At 41.4% G+C, this 17,998-nt stretch overlaps 1 protein-coding gene across 1 annotated transcript in view; it reads left to right on the forward strand.

The window, feature by feature from the left end:
• LOC131693898 (rRNA N6-adenosine-methyltransferase ZCCHC4) overlaps positions 1-17,998 on the forward strand; it is a 270,281-nt gene that overhangs the window by 191,440 nt on the left and 60,843 nt on the right. The gene's annotated exons all lie outside the window — the stretch shown is intronic.

Raw genomic sequence — 17,998 nt, forward strand, 5'->3', positions numbered from 1 at the left:
AAACCATCGAATACAGCGGAAACATTAGAACATTGCGCATTCACAGCAATTGTCAGTTCAACCGAAAAATGTCAAACTTATCTTACGTGGAATGAAAAGATACAACAATCAAGCAAAGTCGAACATTTTTATGCGAAGTTTAAATAAAAAAAATGAAATGCTTTGGTAGTTCGAAGAACGCACAAACTGGCCAATTTTAATTGTTTATGAAAACCCGCATAAATTGGAGAAATCGGACTGAACAACCTCGAAGATCCTCAAAATACATAACGATATTGTAGAAATCAGTATACATCAGAAAGTTTTTAAGCTCTGAAAATTCGTTTTTGCAATATACACAATCGGTTAAAAGAAAATTAATTATATAACCATTTGACTAAGCCATAATAAATAGTTTAAAAATGCTTTTTTATTTCAATTCGCGTTTTATTATTTCATCTGAAGCGTTTTATTATTTCAGATCTTTTTCAAAATAACTTTTATATGAAAATTATAATCTTTAGAATATCTTGTTGATAACTTTACGATTCCAAATTTTTTTGAATGAAGGCGTTGAAATCATTAGCCCCATATTCGAAATTGTGTGTCAGACGAGTGTCTCAGAAAATAAATAATCTCTTAATCAAAATGCAACCAAGTACGTCAAACACCTTACTGACAGGTTTTCCGACCACTTACATCTAAAACCTCGAAAATTTGCTTTAAAAAGTTTAATAACGATGCATGAAAAGAGACTTCAGCGTATTAGTAAATTGACGGTCTTTTGTGTAATGTAACAATCATTCACAGTTGATTGTTTGATTTGTTTATTGGTACTTTAACCATATGGTCATTTGCTCGCTTTACAGTTTACCGTTAGCGATCAAAGATAATTGTGAAAGAACATATGTATAACTTATTATAACATCATCGTTATATGCGTACATTAATATCGTATTAGCAGTTCAATGATATCACCAGAAGATATAATCTTGATATATGTTTGCTCGCCTTGCTGATTGGGATATCACAAAGATAACACAGTGAGTAATAAATATCAACATGAGATATAAATTTGATAGCTTTCTGTTATGTCGTTCTGATCGGGTTTACCCCTTACGCGGTTGTCAGTCGCTGCGCCAAACCTGCCTCAGCATGAACATACCATTCACGCCCTTTTTTGCGCTTGGCCTTTTTCGCTCCAACTAACCAATAACTAGTTAGCCGTGCCCGTCGTCTGTTGCTCGGTTCGCCAGATTACCTGTAGCCTGTAGCAATCTGGGTGGTAGCAGCCGAAACTGCGTTCCACTTCTCCACCGATTGACACATCCGCTGAATAAGGGTATCAAAGGTTGTGTCCCAGCCACAGACGCCACAGTGGCACGACTTAGAACAAAAGGTGGACTAAAGTCCAAACTTTACCGTATCGGCTCAAATAGGACGTTTTTATGTAATTTTGGTGCGCTGAATTCGTTTTTGATATTAAAACATTTTAAAAATAAACATTTACCATTCATTAGGGTGTCCCAAAAATTTTTTTTTTTCGAAATCGTTCTTAAAATTTGTGTATGTTAATTTTCGCGTGCTAAATCGTTTTTTATATGAACACTTGTAAAAAAATTCATTATACATTAGGGTGGCTCAAAAATAATTATTTTATTGTGAAGGTTCAAAATTTTTTTAAAGAAATTTTTGTGCGCTATTTTGGTTATGAAAATAGAAATTAACTTAACTACTTATTAGAGTGGCTCAAAAGTAAATATATTGTCTTTTGTAATGATTTTTTTCAATAGTAAATTTGAAATTTATTTTCCACATTGAAACGAATTAATTGTCATCTCATTATGGGGTTTTAGAAATGACTGTTTTGTTTTTAAGGATCAAATAAGATGTGTTAGACTAATTTTGGGACGTTTAATTCATTATTGGATTACTTGACATGAAAACTACATTTTCATTCATTTCCAAAACAAACATTTTGAGCGTCTTAGTGGAATGTTGATTTACATTCACTAATCAACAAGATTTTTTTTCACAGGTGTGTTTTAAGTTACTTAGATTGCTTATTTCATATCTTAAATAAAAAATCCAAACCCCTTTTTTCGCGTAAAAATTAAAAATGGTCTTATTTTACATGGATAATATCGCATACCCTTAAGCTATATCAGTGCTATGCAAACTCGGATCAAAATAGTCTCACCAAATGACTAGAACTCAACTGTGTTCACTCAATTTGACAGTTATTGCATAAGTTAGCAAAAAAAGTTCCAAAAACATTTTGACATATTTCAGATGGGTGAGAATATTTACTGATTTTTAAACATTCTTAATACCTTTACCACCTAAAAACCAAACTTCCCAATCGGTTTCTTATTCTTGATCACTAGTAAAACCCTTGTAGATCATGCTCTCAATGCTATTTGAAAGTTGTGTATGTATTGTCATTATTCAGCTATAAAGTGATTATTCAAATTCAATATCACTAATAACCATGCGTCTCCATTGACAGTTTTTTTAAATTTTGACTGCTTATCGCAAGTTTTCGCAAAACTAGCATAGACTTATTTTAAAGAGAAAATTAAAAGCTTTCGAATGAGTATAGTGTGATCGCGGGCATTCACGGGCGTCGTTGTTGTTATCGCATTAGAAATTCGAATTCAATAAAAAATCATGACAAACAGTTATCTAAACACTAACTAAACCAACTAGTGACTAATTTTTGGCGATTTTACGATGTAATTTTATCACACGGATAATTTTGGTGAAGTAATGCAATGCATAAAATCAACCGTTTCTTTGAAAAATGAAAATAATCGTATGTAGTTCCTATGGTCAAATAATGCAAAAAACACTTGAGTTATGACCTTCAAAAAGCTGTCAAAATCCATTTTACGTTCAAATCACCTAAAATCTCGCGAAAATGTCTCTGATGGCTCAGCTGATACGAGAAAAATACTGGTGGGAATATAGCAAAACCTTCATATACGGACTTAAGTCCGGGCTCGTCCCACTGTGAGACGTTAAGCATTGCTCTTCTTTCGACGTCGAACCGATGACATACGAACAGTATGTGTTCGGCAGTTTCGTCTACACCTGGGCAGTCCGGGCAGGCTGAGACCTCCGCGTGCCCGAACCTGTGGAGATACTGTCGGAAACAGCCATGGCCTGACAGGAATTGTGTCAGGTGGAAGTGAACTTCCCAATGGGGTCTTCCCACCCAGCTCGATATGCTAGGTATCAGCCGGTGGGTCCACCTACCTTTCGAGGAGTTGTCCCACTCACGCTGCCATTTGGTGACCGAGGTCACCCTGGTGCGCTCGCGGGCTCCTCTATTTCCACGTAGCTCGAAACACTCCTCATCTTCCCGAATGACCAGCCCGATTGGAATCATGCTCGCTATCACGCCGGATGCATCGTGTGATACCGTGCGGTAGGCAGATATCACTCTGAGGCACATCACGCGGTAGGTGCTCTCCAGTTTCTGTAGGTAACTAGTTACCCTCAGTGCTCTTGACCATGACGGGCCGCCGTACCTGAGGATAGATACGGCAACGCCTGCCAGTAACCTACGTCTACTGGCACACACCTTTGAGCTGTTGGACATCATCCTCGATAGAGCCGCAACAGCAGTCGACGCTCTCTTGCATGTATAGTCGACATGACTGCCGAAGGTCAGCTTGTCGTCTATAATGACTCCGAGAGACTTCAGATTTCGCTGTGAAGTGATCGCGACTTCTCCCACATGGATAACTGCATGTTGTGCCGACTTGCGGTTGTTGACGCGGTTCTGGAAGTAACTTTCCAGGATCTGGTACAGACCCACCGGTAGGCTAAGCCGGTGTAACGAGAGCGCGATGGCATCCCAGCTTGCGCTGTTGAATGCGTTCTTCACGTCAAGTGTCACTAACGCACAGTATCCAATGCCTCGCCTTTTTCGTTGGATCGCTATCTCGGCAGTCTTTATCACTGAGTTGATAGCGTCCACTGTGAACTTACCCTTCCGAAAGCCAAACTGGTTGCGTGACACGCCGTCCGTACCTTCCGCGTACGGGGTTAGCCTGTTGAGGATAATCCTTTCAAACCGTTTGCCAGTCGTGTCGATCAGACAGATTGGTCTGTACGCCAATGGGTCGCCTGGCGGCTTCCCGGGCTTCGGCAACAGCACCAATTTCTGCCTTTTCCATCTATCGGGGAAACGGCACTCGTCAAGGCACCTCTGCATAGCTAGACTGAACATGTTCGGGTTCGCTATGATCGATGCCTTGAGAGCGCTGTTTGGAACTCCATCCGGCCCTGGAGCTTTGTTCATTGCAAGGGATTTAGCCACTACGAGTAGTTCTTCATTCGTCACCGGTGCCACCGTTTCGGCCGTGCCCGCACTGTCTCGTAGTGCAGGTGGCCAGGGGCTTGTGGCTCGAGACGGGAAGAGTACTTCGATAATCGTCGCCAACCGGTCCGGATACCGTTCTGGGGGTGAAGAGCCCCCTTTGGTCTTGGCCATCACAATCCTGTAGGCGTCACCCCACGGATTCGCGTTGGCACTCTCACACAGGTTGTCGAAACACGCTCTCTTGCTGCTTTTAATGGCCTTGTTAAGGGCCAATTTCGCAGCTCGAAACACTTTACGGCGGTTCTTTCTTGTATCCTCGGTGCGAGGTCTTTGCATCCTACGTCTAGCTCTGAGGCAGGCTGATCGTAGAGCTGCAATCTCGGCACTCCACCAGTATACCGGGCATCTGCCGTTTCTTGGCAGGGTTTTTCTCGACATAGAACAGCTACCAGCGCATCTCCGCTTAGGCTTAGACAGCTTCGCTGTCGAAGTGATTGGACTTCCACCCGCGTACCTGACAGGGATCTCCCCCCCCCCCCCGGATGCTGCACACCATAGTTGATCCTAAAGTGGATTGCTAAATGATCGCTATGGGTGTAGCCTTCGTCTACCCTCCATTCCATGCTTGGAACCAGACTCGGGCTGGCCAATGTTGCGTCAATCCACGCCTCCACCCTGTTTCTACGGAATGTACTAGCGGAGCCATTATTAGCTAGCACAGTATCGAGTTTCGCAAGCGCCTCCATTAGCGCTTGACCCCTGCTATTTGTACAGCGGCTGCCCCACTCCACTGCCCAAGCGTTAAAGTCTCCCGCTATGACTACCGGTTTCCGGCCCACTAGGTCTGACGAGAGCCTGCCGATCATCTGGTTGAACTGTTCTATGGGCCACCTTGGTGGGGCGTAGCAGCTGCAATAGAACACACCATTGATCTTGGCAATCGCAAAACCCTCTGCAGAGGAGTGTATTACCTCTTGAACCGGGAACCGTTCCGTTGTACAGATTGCCACCATTCCAGACCCGTCCGACACCCAATTGCCGTTGCCGGCAGGGATGTTGTACGGGTCTGATAAGAGGGCGACATCTGTCCTCGCCTCCGAGACCGACTGCCACAGCAGCTGTTGGGCTGCTGCACAATGGTTAAGATTTAGCTGTGTGACGTTCACGGCTTCTTATTTACCTCACCGAAGGGACACGAAGGTCCGCCCATAGCATGTTTATGGGCTTGCTTCTTAGCGGTGCAGATAAGGCACTTGTGCGCCTTAGTGCAACCCCGCTCCTTATGCCCCTCCTCGCCGCAGCGACGACATAGTTTGCTCCTGTCTATGCCCTTGAACTCGTAAGATTTGTGGCCGGACTCAAGGCACCGATATCACCTATCTACAGAAGGCGGCTGGGGTATGCTAATTGGGCATACCGACCAGCCGATCTTCAGCTTACTTTTCTCGGTTACCTTTTTGGCATCCGCCTTCAGTAGCCTGAGGTAGGCTACTTGGGTGCCAGAGAGTCCCCCTCTAAAACGCACAGAGGCCGGCTCGATTGTTACGTCGCATTGCTCCTTGACGGCTGCGACGACATCTGCGGTCGTGAACTTGTCCAGATGCTTGCACTGGAGAGTCATTTCCGCCCCTAGCGACCTGACCTGGGCGCCTTCACCAAGGACCTCTTGGGCCAAGGCCTTGTACACCGCACTGGATTGTGCGCCTCGCTTCAGCACCAGAAGCATTTCTCCTGTGTTGGTGCGTCTCACGCTACGCACATCTTGCCCAAGGGCCGAAAGGCTTTCGGTCGCCTTCATCGACTTCAGGACATCGGCGTATTTGTCCTTGTCGGTTTTTAACCACCAGGCCTCGCCTCTGTCCTTGGCCTTCTTCGCAGGCCGCGATGCCTCCGGTGTCGGTTCCGACTTCTTCTTGGTGACCAGCGTCCAGGGGTTTACGCCCCCCTGCCCCGGTTGCGCCGGGTTGCTGGTACCACCGCTCTGCCCAGCGAGGTCACTCTCGCCCTCGCTTGCCTTGACCAAACGGCGTTTGGCCTTAACGGTTGCACGCCGTGTGGTGTTGGTTTTTGCACCCTCGCCTGGCGACTTCCTAGGGCGCTTCGCGTTCGACGCCGTCTTGCGACTGCCCTTGCCTTTACCCTTCGAGGGGAACTAGGCCGCCGCATCGAGCGACATGGCTGCTCCATAGAAGGTGAAGCCCCCTGTCTGGGTACCTATGTCGACCTTCTCTCTTCCCTCCCTCTTGGAGGCCACTGTCTGGGTTTCTCTGTCGGACTTCTCCCGATATTCCACCCTCTTGGCGTAAGTCTGCTGTTCCTGTCTTGCGACACGAACAGCTTTCCAGAGCACCAGGAGGCGCTGCTTCAGCTCCTTGCTTATATTTTGCTTTGCGCTAGTGAACTCGATTATTGAATCGAGCTGCTCCACCACTTTGCGCATCGCGGATAGTGGCCCGTCCAGTGCGTTGGTAGGGCTATTTCCTACCACTACTGGGGGTCACTGGTGCTATCAGATGCAGCACTCGTCGCTCCACTACTCTCCCCACGGGGGAGAGACCTCGCCAAACCACCTCTAGCAAAGGGGTTTGGTACCTCCGTTTGTTTATTTGTTTTGTTTTTGTTTATCTCCATGTTAATACCCACGAGTTGCGCGAGAATAAATGTCCGCCACGCCAGAGCTCCGCAGTAACGTGGTAAGGGACGCTTACTGTGGGGGTTGCGTTAACGATCGAGCATCTTTTTCACCCCCTCGACCACTCATCCCTCGGCACGGGTCGCTTCACGCCTTGGAATTGGGGTTATGACCTATCTTGCTTTACGTGGTGACCGCGGCCCAGATCATCACAACCATCCTCCTTTACCAGGGCTTTGGACCTGTAGTTCTGGTTCTCAATAGTTCCAGGTACGTATATTATTACAGACATGCTACTATTGAGATCCGTCATTCGCTAGCGGAGTATGTATGTATGGATGTATGTATGTGCCAAACAATCTCGATATTTCTCAGAGATTGCTGGACCGATGTGCACAAGTTTAGTCTCAAATGAAAGATACAACCTTCCTATCCAGCTATTGATTTTTTAATTGATCCGACTTTCGGTTTTGAAGTTACGGGTTGAACAGTACGATCACGCAGCAAATTCCCATATAAACTGGTACCACTGATTTCCAAATGATGCAATACATATTAAAATGTGTGCAACATTACTTGGCATTGCATGTCTAGATCATTAATGACCCATCGGAGTCGCTTCGACCACATTGGCCAGCTATGACGGTTCTTGATGCCCCCGGGAAACTTACCAAATTCCTAAGATTAAATTAAGTTTGTAAAAATCGGCAAATAATTCGCTGAGAAATAGGTATGCCATTATACCTATTTCTCAGCGAATTCTTCACCGATTTTTACAAACTTGGTTTCAAATGAAAGGTATAGCGTTCCCATTCGCTGCTGTTGAATTTCTAATTGATCTGATGTTCGGTTCCGGAGATACAGGATAATGAGTACGAACACGCAACAAATCCCGATTTCAGCGTTTGATTTCGACCAATAAATGTTTCTGGGTTGGTATAAATTTCTAGTGATGCATAACCGGAGTACATATTCAGATTCTTCTTTCCAGTTTGCATCAGATTCGTCGTCGGAAGCAATATCATTCGCATCTTCTTCCTCGCTTTGCAAATCAGCTTCGGCATCGTCTGCTGTTGAATTTGCTCGAATTTCTTCCATTATTTCAGCTTCCTTGAGGCGATTGAAAACATGGGCAGATCGTCTTGCAGCCATTTCAATTTTTGTTGCTTCTAGATCCTACAATTTGAATAATTACGACAACTATAACATCAAGAATAGACAACAAAAATCGACAATAACGACAAACTTAGGTTATGTTGGATCCAAATAATTGTCAAGTAGACCACAGTGGGTGAAATGAAAGTATTTAACCAAAAAAATATGACACACGTGATTATCGTATGCTATTTTTCTTTTAAAAAAAGTAAAAAGATAAAATCAACCAAAACTTGAAAAAAATCCCTGCTAATATGGAGATGAACTCATCAAAATGTTTTTTTCAGATAAATAATAATGTATAAAACTCGTGGTGTTCCTAGTAAATATTGCATGCACACCGGGCCTGCCTGGCCCGGCTTGCCTTTTTGTTCATGTAAAAAATTCAAACATTGCTGACCATCACTCCATAGAAGAAAATTTCACAATAGACCTTTCTCGTGCTCGTCCGACCTAACCCCCTTTTTTCTTATTTTTATTCAAAAGACTACACATTTTTAAGAATATTTCCGTTGAAATGAGACTTTTTAGAGCTATCGTGATTTTTTAATGATTTTTTTAAATTTGAAAAATGCAAGAATGTTGTTTTTCACCTTTGCAAGAATAGTGGGACTCAAAATGTGTGTTTGGGCAACACTGTTTTGTATATTTTTGCTTGAGTTCCTGGCAACGCGGCAAATGAAGTGGTGAGTCGCGGTACAAAGTTCATTGGTTATGTAAACAAACTAAACTGAACCTCACGGTGGAAAACATTGCATGATGATGTTTAACCTCACTTTTTTGACAGTTCAGAGAGATTGTTTACATGGTCTTGGAATTTTTGTTGATTCGATCATAGTATGAGAAGCTTGGTTTGGTTCGCTGCCAAATGTTAACACTTTCCAAACAAGGTCGCTCAGCTGTAATTTTTTATTTGATGTCGGCACTAGGGGCAGATCACTCTAAGAATAGGTTTGTTCCAGTACACGGAAGTCACTCCGGTGTAAACAGAAGCAAAAAATCTTTGCTCCTTTTTACTCCGGTTTGCTACCAGAAGAAGAAAAAAGAGAAGAAGAGAGTACAGGAACGATTTTCTCCGGAGTACTTCCAGTTTCTCCTGGTACTGGAACAGACCTAATGTATAACAAATTTGCATCAAATTAGAAAAAATGCATTTAATTTTCATTTTTGCATCAGCTTGGCACTCCCTCGCAGAAAAGTTTGTTTAACAAACGTCCGATGCTGATCCACTTTGTTCGACGTTTTGTTAAATGTAGGGCTAGTTTTTCTGTAGGGTTTTGACGTCTTACACGCAACGCAAACCACATTGCAGGCAACGCAAAAACATTGCACGCAACGCAAAATACATTATGAATTTCTATTTTGATGGAAATAAATGCATTTAATTTCGCTGATTTTTAAAAATGCATCACAAGTGATCTGCCCCTAGTGTCGGCATCATACATTGTTCCGTTAAATTTAACATTTTTACTTTTCTTGTACATGATTCATTGAAGAAGTAAGGAATTTCTAGCCAAACATTTGAAAAAGGCCTACTGCCCAATGCAAACATATCGAATTTTCATGTTCTCTATTAAAATCCTGGGACAGAACATGTGGATAGATGTTTTCTTTTTCTTTTTTTCGGTTCATTTTATCTTATGTCTTGCATAGCCACTCTTTCTTCCTCACATATTTTAAATGGACTGGCTACATTTGACAGTTCCCCCTGACTGCATTTGACGGTTCCCTTTGGCTGCATTTGACAGCTCCCCCTGGCTGCAATTGACATTAGGTTTTTTCGTATTCACACGTCCCGTCCCAGTTGAAAACTATCTATCTGGCCATGTACATTAGACCTCTCCACATTTTGAAAAAGTTTTGAAATATATATGGGTCAGTCCAGATTTTGTTCTACGTGAGAATTTAAGAAGTTTCGCCAAAAATGACTCAATTTGGACATGATTTAGAGGTGTCTCCAATCAAAAATCGAGTTTTTGCTATGTTTCCATAGTAAGATCACTTACACTCTGATTTAATAGGCCCTACATGCCAACATATCATCACATGTTGTTCCTTAGACATATCTTAACATGTTTTAACAGGTGAACATAGCTCTAATCGCAACAGAAAATTTGTCAACTGGATTTTTATATAGAAAGGTATATCAAAATCAAGAAAAATTAGTAGTATTTTTTCTTGGTTCTGAAATTCTTTTCAATATAAAAATTCAGATAACAATTTTTCTTTTGCGATTAGAGCTATGTTCACCTGTTAAAACCTATTAAGATATGTCTAAGGAACAACATTTGATGATATGTGGGCATGTAGGGCCTATTAAATCAGAGTGTAAGTGATCCAGAGGCAAGCCATACTGGAACGCAGCGAAATTCCTCACAATGAATTGATCTCGTTAGATGAAATTCCAGAAAGTACAATTTTCATAGCATAATTTAATCGACCGAAATTGTAGTCCCCAGTCGAGAGAGAGACTGATAGAGTAGCAGCAGTTGGGAATTTTCTTTCAAAAGCTAGGAGCGGTTTCGCGTATCCTGTGCTAAGTAGAGAGCGTTAAGACAGATTTCCGAAGCATGTCAAGTGCTATCAGATGAGAAAAAGCGTCGCATCTATGACCAGTACGACAAGGACGGTCTGCTGATCAGCGGTTCCGTCCGGTACCACCATAACACATGGCACCGACGACACACACACACACACACACACATATATATATATATATATATATATATATATATATATATATATATATATATATATATATATATATATATATATATATATATATATATATATATATATATATATATATATATATATATATATATATATATATATATATATATATATATATATATATATATATATATATATATATATATATATATATATATATATATATATATATATATATATATATATATATATATATATATATATATATATATATATATATATATATATATTCACAACATACTAATTACTTATCCTTCCGAAAAAGTAAATAAATTGACTATGCAATTTATCATTCGCTTCCTAGTTATTTCCTGCCACTTTGAACAAGACAGCAGTTGCAGATAGCTTTATTGCGGCGCCAAAATGATTGCAACTCGGGATATAATATAAATTTACATATAATTTCTCCTCCCTGATATTCTTCCAGAATGTATAATGCTCTGCATTCTTACCACTCCTATCAAATCCTTCTTACTCCTTATCGTCAGTGCCGAGCACTTATTTTGCATTTGCCGGTTAAATCAATGATAATGCGATAATCGACGAAACTTTTGCTGTAATGGAACTTGAACACGAATAATAAATAATTGTTCCATTCAAAAGCGATAACCTTATTGTCCTCATGTTTGCAGCTATCATACACTGGTAGGCATTCTGACCAATGGAAACGTTCGTCGGTATGGGCATTGAACGATCAAAATCATTTCAACAACTTATCATCGACCGAATTCGTTACCTATAAAGTTTAGGTAAACTTCACCACCTAAAAATTTGTAATCAATCGGATCATCTTGTTAGGACTTAACCCACGAGCAAACAATCAAAAGTGTACAAATCCTTATCCATCATCCAGAAAGCAATCGTTTTATAGCCCAATGCTTGATCTTGCGATTCAGCATATGTCACCGGGTTTTACATCTAGCGCCGATTGGTCATTGTATGAACCAGGTTCCCATTGTTCCAATCCTCATCCCTCTTGATTTGATATTCTTTCAAAGAGCATCGAAAGTATTCAAGTAATGTAAATTTCAAAAGTCCATGTAAACAAGTCTTAGATAAACAAGCACACTGAACTGTCAGAAAAGTGAGGTTATACATTTTCATACAATGCTCTATGTTTTTGACAGGTATATGAATGAATCATTCAGCATCAGTGATGCCAGGTCTATTTAAACAATAGCCTGCAGTAAAAATATAAAAGTTTGCTGATTGCTACAAAAATCTTCAATAAATTTGACATAGAAATGTAGTATGTATATATTTTAAATGATCAAAAATGTTGAAGGCTGGTGTATAAATTGGCTGGCATAGGCTTTGTTCTGCTAAATATTTGTAATTTGCAAAAGATCTGCAGTGAAAATGCAAAATCTGCAGATTTACTTATATATATGCAGATCTGGCATCCTTTTAGTATTCCCCACAGGAAATTCATCCAAATGGTGTAAAAATACGAGGAAACAAGGCAAGATAGGTATTCAGAATATGGGGTTAAATGAGCAACTTGCACTATTTTTGATTTTTTCAATAGTTAGAGGTACCAAATCATCGCGGCAATAGGCAGTAACGAATTGGAGATAAAAAAGGAAGCATCCTATCATATTTTTTTTTGACGAGAAAGGTCTATTCTTTATTTTTGTTATAGATTTCAAAGCTACTTATCAAAATTTCCATGCCCAAGCTTATACTGCATGCATTTTTTTTGTAACTAAAAAATTATAACGTGACAGGCCTCTGAGACCCGCGTGCCTTTTTGAGGGTTAAATTTTGGCTTTCGTTCAGGCGCAGCTTGCTGCTGCGTGTTGAGATCCTTTTTCTAGGGGGCGAAATATTGCCAGTGTTGTCCACTGCAAGTTGAGGTTCGTTTCGTTTGTCTTCTTTCGCGTTATCGTTCACGTCCATGTCCTCATCCGTACTACTTTCCTGCTGCTCGCGATCGTATGTTCTAGTTTGTGTCTTACTCTTAAGGGTCGTTATAATATTTCGTATTTTTCGGCATTCGTTTCGTTCTTGTTATTGCTGGTTGTTGGTGTTTGATCCGGAGATGTTGGTTGTGCAGCTGTTAGTGGTTTAGCGTAAGATGGTTGTGTGCTGATTTCAGTTGGATTTGTTGCGTTTTCCTTAACAGTTTCTGCGCAAGGTTTTCCGGGGTGCAGCGTCTTCGTCTAGAACTGGCACGTAGGAATTTACCCTGGGTACGTGACTAGTGATGTCTGATGAATGGGAACATCGTCACTTCCTAACACTGTGACGGTTATGTATAAGGGAATTGGCTTGGTCACACGCATTCTCACCACACGAACACCGTTAGGGATGTCCGGAAAAAAATTCCGCCATTTATCGTGTGTAACGAAGTCTACTTCTCATAACAGTTTTTGCAACCGACCGAGACGGTTGTGCCTCCAGGTGGAAGGATTTGTTCTCAAGAGAGTGACGGAGTGCGAGACGCTGTATGCGTTATTGTGGGAGAGAGAGAGAGAGACCAGTTTGTTAAGTGTGAGTCGACAGTTGATACGTCGGAGGCGTGGTCAACGGCATCCTCGACAAGTGGTGTTTTGACAGCAAACCGCGGGTAGACGAATTTGCCTACCGCGGTGGCAGAGATCGACAGTGATCGTGCCTGTACACACAGAAAAAAATATAGTGTATTGGTGTCGTCGGGCAATTCTAATCGACGAGAGGGAAGCGTCACAGGTAGACCCATTTGCTCTATTTGTCTACCGCAGAAGTGGTACGACGAATAAGGAAAACAAGTGGCACTGAAAAGTGCCGCATCGACAGTGGGATTTTCGCAGCAAGCCACAGGTAGCCACATTTGTCTACCGAGGTGGTGGAAACGGAGAGAGCGCGCTTGTGGTGGTGATACCGACGAGCAGCTTAATCGGAGAGAGTTTTGAAGTGTTGCAGGTAGGACTATTTCTCTACTGAAGAAGCAACGCGACGAAGAAGAACAGCAGGTGTCACATTGTCAAACAACGGGCACCGAGTTTACAACGTAACACATGAGGTGTGTTCTACAGGTATAACAGGTATATTTTTCATTCCTTTTTGTGATAGTTTTTCTTGCTAGGTAAAATGGATGAAGAGATGGGAGAACGAGTAACAGACCCTCCCCCTAAGCCTTATGCTGAAAATGTAAATCCGACTAGAATTAAAATTTACCCAGAGTCGTCAACGGGACCATGGATTGTATTTATTAGGCGTAAAGTAAAGGCGCTAAATATTATTCAAATTTCTAAAGATTTGACTTCGCGATTCTCGGATGTAAAAGAGATCGTCAAAGTCAATAAAGATAAAATACGCATTGTCGTTGGTAGTTTCAAACAAGCCAATGCAATTGCTTCTTGCGAGCTTTTTACGCGTGAGTATAGAGCGTATATTCCTTCAAAGGAAATTGAAATTGATGGGGTCATCACAGAATCGAGTTTGACTGTTGATGACTTAGTTAAGCATGGGGTTGGTCGTTTCAAAGACACCATACTTAAAGACGTAAAAATACTTGAATGCAAGCAACTGCATTCAGTATCACACGAAGGAGATAAAAAAGTTTATCGACTGTCTGACTCATTTCGAGTGACTTTCGCTGGGTCTGCGCTGCCCAACTATGTCATTATCGATAAGATTCGTCTCCCTGTTCGCCTTTTTATCCCTCGTGTAATGAATTGCCTTAATTGCAAACAGCTTGGCCACACAGCCACTTACTGTTCCAATAAGGCACGGTGTGGCAAATGTGGGGGTTCTCATCAAGAGGATACATGTAATGAAAATTCAGAAAAATGTTTAATGTGCGGAGAAAACTCACATGAGGTCCCTGCATGCCCCATTTATAAATTGCGTGAGGATAAAATTAAACGATCCTTGAAGGAGAGGTCTAAGCGCTCCTATGCAGAAATGTTGAAAAATGCTACCCCTAAACCCATCTTCTTAGAAAACACTTACACATCTCTATTTTCGGAACAGTCTGACTCTGACGGAGCGTGCGAAGGTACATCATTTGTTTTACCCGGAAATTCCAGAAAAAGAAAACAGTCTTCTTTTCCCAAGCTGCCAAGCAAGGGCCTTAAAATTTCTCCACCAATAGATAAACTGCGCCCAAAACCGAAAAATTCCGATTCAAAACCGAAATCAATTCCGCCCGGTTTTGGGAACGTACAATCCAAACAGAACACCATTACTGGAAATAATAAAATTTCGACTTCCTCTGAGCCTCAGCCGGGGGTAGGATTATTGAAATTTTCTGAAATTGTTGATTGGATTTTTAAAGCATTCAATATTTCTGAACCACTAAAGAGTATACTTTCAGCTTTCCTCCCAACAATTAGAACATTTTTAGAGCAGCTGATTGCTCAATGGCCCATCCTTGCAGCGATTGTATCTTTCAATGGGTAATTCACCTCCTCCAATGAAAGATTCCATCACTGTTTTACAGTGGAATTGCAGAAGTATCATACCTAAAATTGATTCCTTAAAAATTTTACTGCATAATTTAAAATGCGATGCTTTTGCTCTATGTGAAACATGGCTTACCTCAAACATTAATTTCAACTTAAATGATTTCAACATTATTCGCCTAGACCGAGACACCCCGTATGGAGGAGTGCTTCTAGGAATTAAAAAGTGCTATTCTTTCTATAGAATTAACATCCCCTTGTTTGCGGGCATTGAGGCTGTAGCTGTCCAAACGAACATTAAAGGCAAAGACATGTCTATCGCTTCTATATATATACCTCCCAAAGTTCAAATTGGACAACGTCAAATTTTTGAGGTAGTGGAATCCATGGCTGCTCCGCGTCTGATACTGGGAGACTTCAACTCGCACGGAGTATTGTGGGGTTCCCTCTACAATGATAATCGATCCTCTTTGATTTACAATGTTTGTGACGAATTTAATATGACAGTTTTAAATACTGGCGAAACAACACGCATCCCCAGACCTCCTGCACGTCCAAGTGCATTAGATCTATCTCTGTGCTCGACATCACTTCGGTTAGACTGCACGTGGAAGGTTGTACCTGATCCTCACGGTAGCGATCATTTGCCAATCGTTGTTTCAATTAACAGTGAATTAGGCCTTACGAATTCAATCAATGTTCCTTATGACTTAACACGAAATATTGATTGGAAAACATACGAAACATTAATTTCCACTTCTCTTGCTTCGACAGAAGAGCTACCCCCTACCGAAGAATATGAATTCCTAGCGGGTTTAATTATTGAAGCAGCAGAACAAGCCCAAACGAAATGCAATCCTGGAATGACAATAAATAGACGGCCCCCTAATCCTTGGTGGGACAAAGAGTGCTCTGATGCATATGAAGCTAAACAAGTTGCCTACAAAGAAATTATGAAACAGAAAGGGGGTATACGTGAGAACTTTGAAAATTATTTCATTTTGCAAAACAAATTTGACAGTATACGTCGTGCCAAAAAATCTAGTTATTGGAGACACTTCGTTAATGGCTTGTCAAGAGAAACATCAATGAGTACTCTTTGGAACACAGCCAGAAGAATGAGGAATCGAAACGTGACTAATGAAAGCGAAGATTTTTCGAATCGTTGGATATTTAATTTTGCCAAGAAAATTTGTCCCGATTCTGCTCCTGCGCAGAAAATCACTCGCGATGCTCCCACAAGTAACGATTTCATAGATTCGCCTTTGACAATGATGGAATTCTCAATTGCACTCCTCTCATGCAACAATAATGCTCCGGGACTAGACAGAATTAAATTCAACTTGGTGAAGAATCTGCCTGACCTAGCAAAAAGACGCTTGTTGAATTTATTCAATAAGCTTCTTGAGCAGAACATTGTCCCGCACGACTGGAGACAAGTGAGAGTTATCGCTATTCCAAAACCGGGAAAACCAGCCTCCGATCATAACTCGTATCGACCGATTGCAATGTTATCCTGCATCAGGAAATTGTTGGAAAAAATTATCCTACGACGTCTCGACAATTGGGTTGAGGCGAACGGCTTGCTATCAGATACCCAGTTTGGTTTTCGGAGGGGAAAGGGAACGAATGATTGTCTGGCGCTACTTTCGTCAGAAATCCAACTAGCTTATGCAAAAAAAGAACAAATGGCGTCTGTGTTCTTAGACATAAAAGGAGCATTCGACTCTGTTTCCATTGATGTTCTCTCAGAGAAACTACATCAATGTGGTCTTTCACCAATATTAAATAATTATTTATACAACTTATTGTCAGAAAAGCACATGCATTTTTCATATGGCGATTTGGCAACATTCAGAATAAGTTACATGGGCCTCCCACAAGGTTCTTGTTTAAGCCCCCTTCTCTACAATTTTTACGTGAATGATATTGATAATTGTATTGTCAGCCCATGCACTCTAAGACAACTTGCAGATGATGGCGTGGTTTCTGTTACAGGACCAAAAGCCTTAAATTTACAACAACCACTGCAAGATAGTTTGGATAATTTATCAAGTTGGGCTTTGAATTTAGGCATCGATTTCTCTACGGAGAAAACAGAGTTGGTTGTTTTTTCAAGGAAGCGTGATCCAGCTCAGCTTCAGCTTCAGTTGGTTGGTAGAACGATAGCCCAAGTCCTGACTTTTAAATACCTTGGAATTTGGTTCGATTCTAAAGGCACATGGGGAGGCCACATTAGGTATCTAATAACGAAATGCCAACAAAGGATAAATTTTCTGCGAACAATAACTGGATCATGGTGGGGTTCTCATCCAAGTGACATGATAAGATTGTATCAAACAACAATACTTTCAGTAATGGAATATGGGTGCATCTGTTTCCGTTCAGCTGCGAACACTCACATTATTAAACTGGAACGGATACAGTATCGCTGTTTACGAATTGCCTTAGGTTGCATGCAGTCGACCCATACGATGAGTCTTGAAGTACTAGCGGGAGTTCTTCCTTTAAAAGACCGATTCTGGGATCTTTCTTCTCGTTTACTTATTCGATGTGAGGTTATGAACCCACTGGTAATTGAAAATTTTGAAAGACTTGTCGAGCTTCAACCCCAAACCAGATTCATGACAGTGTATTTCAATCACATGTCACAAGAAATAACGCCTGCTAGGTATGTTCCCACATACGTCAATATACTAGATATTCCTGAATCCACTTTATTCTTCGACACGTCCATGCAAGCAGAGATTCGTGGAATTCCGGATCATCTACGCTCGCGGG

This window comes from Topomyia yanbarensis, chromosome 3 (genome assembly GCF_030247195.1).
Source record: "Topomyia yanbarensis strain Yona2022 chromosome 3, ASM3024719v1, whole genome shotgun sequence".
Classification (NCBI taxonomy): domain Eukaryota; kingdom Metazoa; phylum Arthropoda; class Insecta; order Diptera; family Culicidae; genus Topomyia; species Topomyia yanbarensis.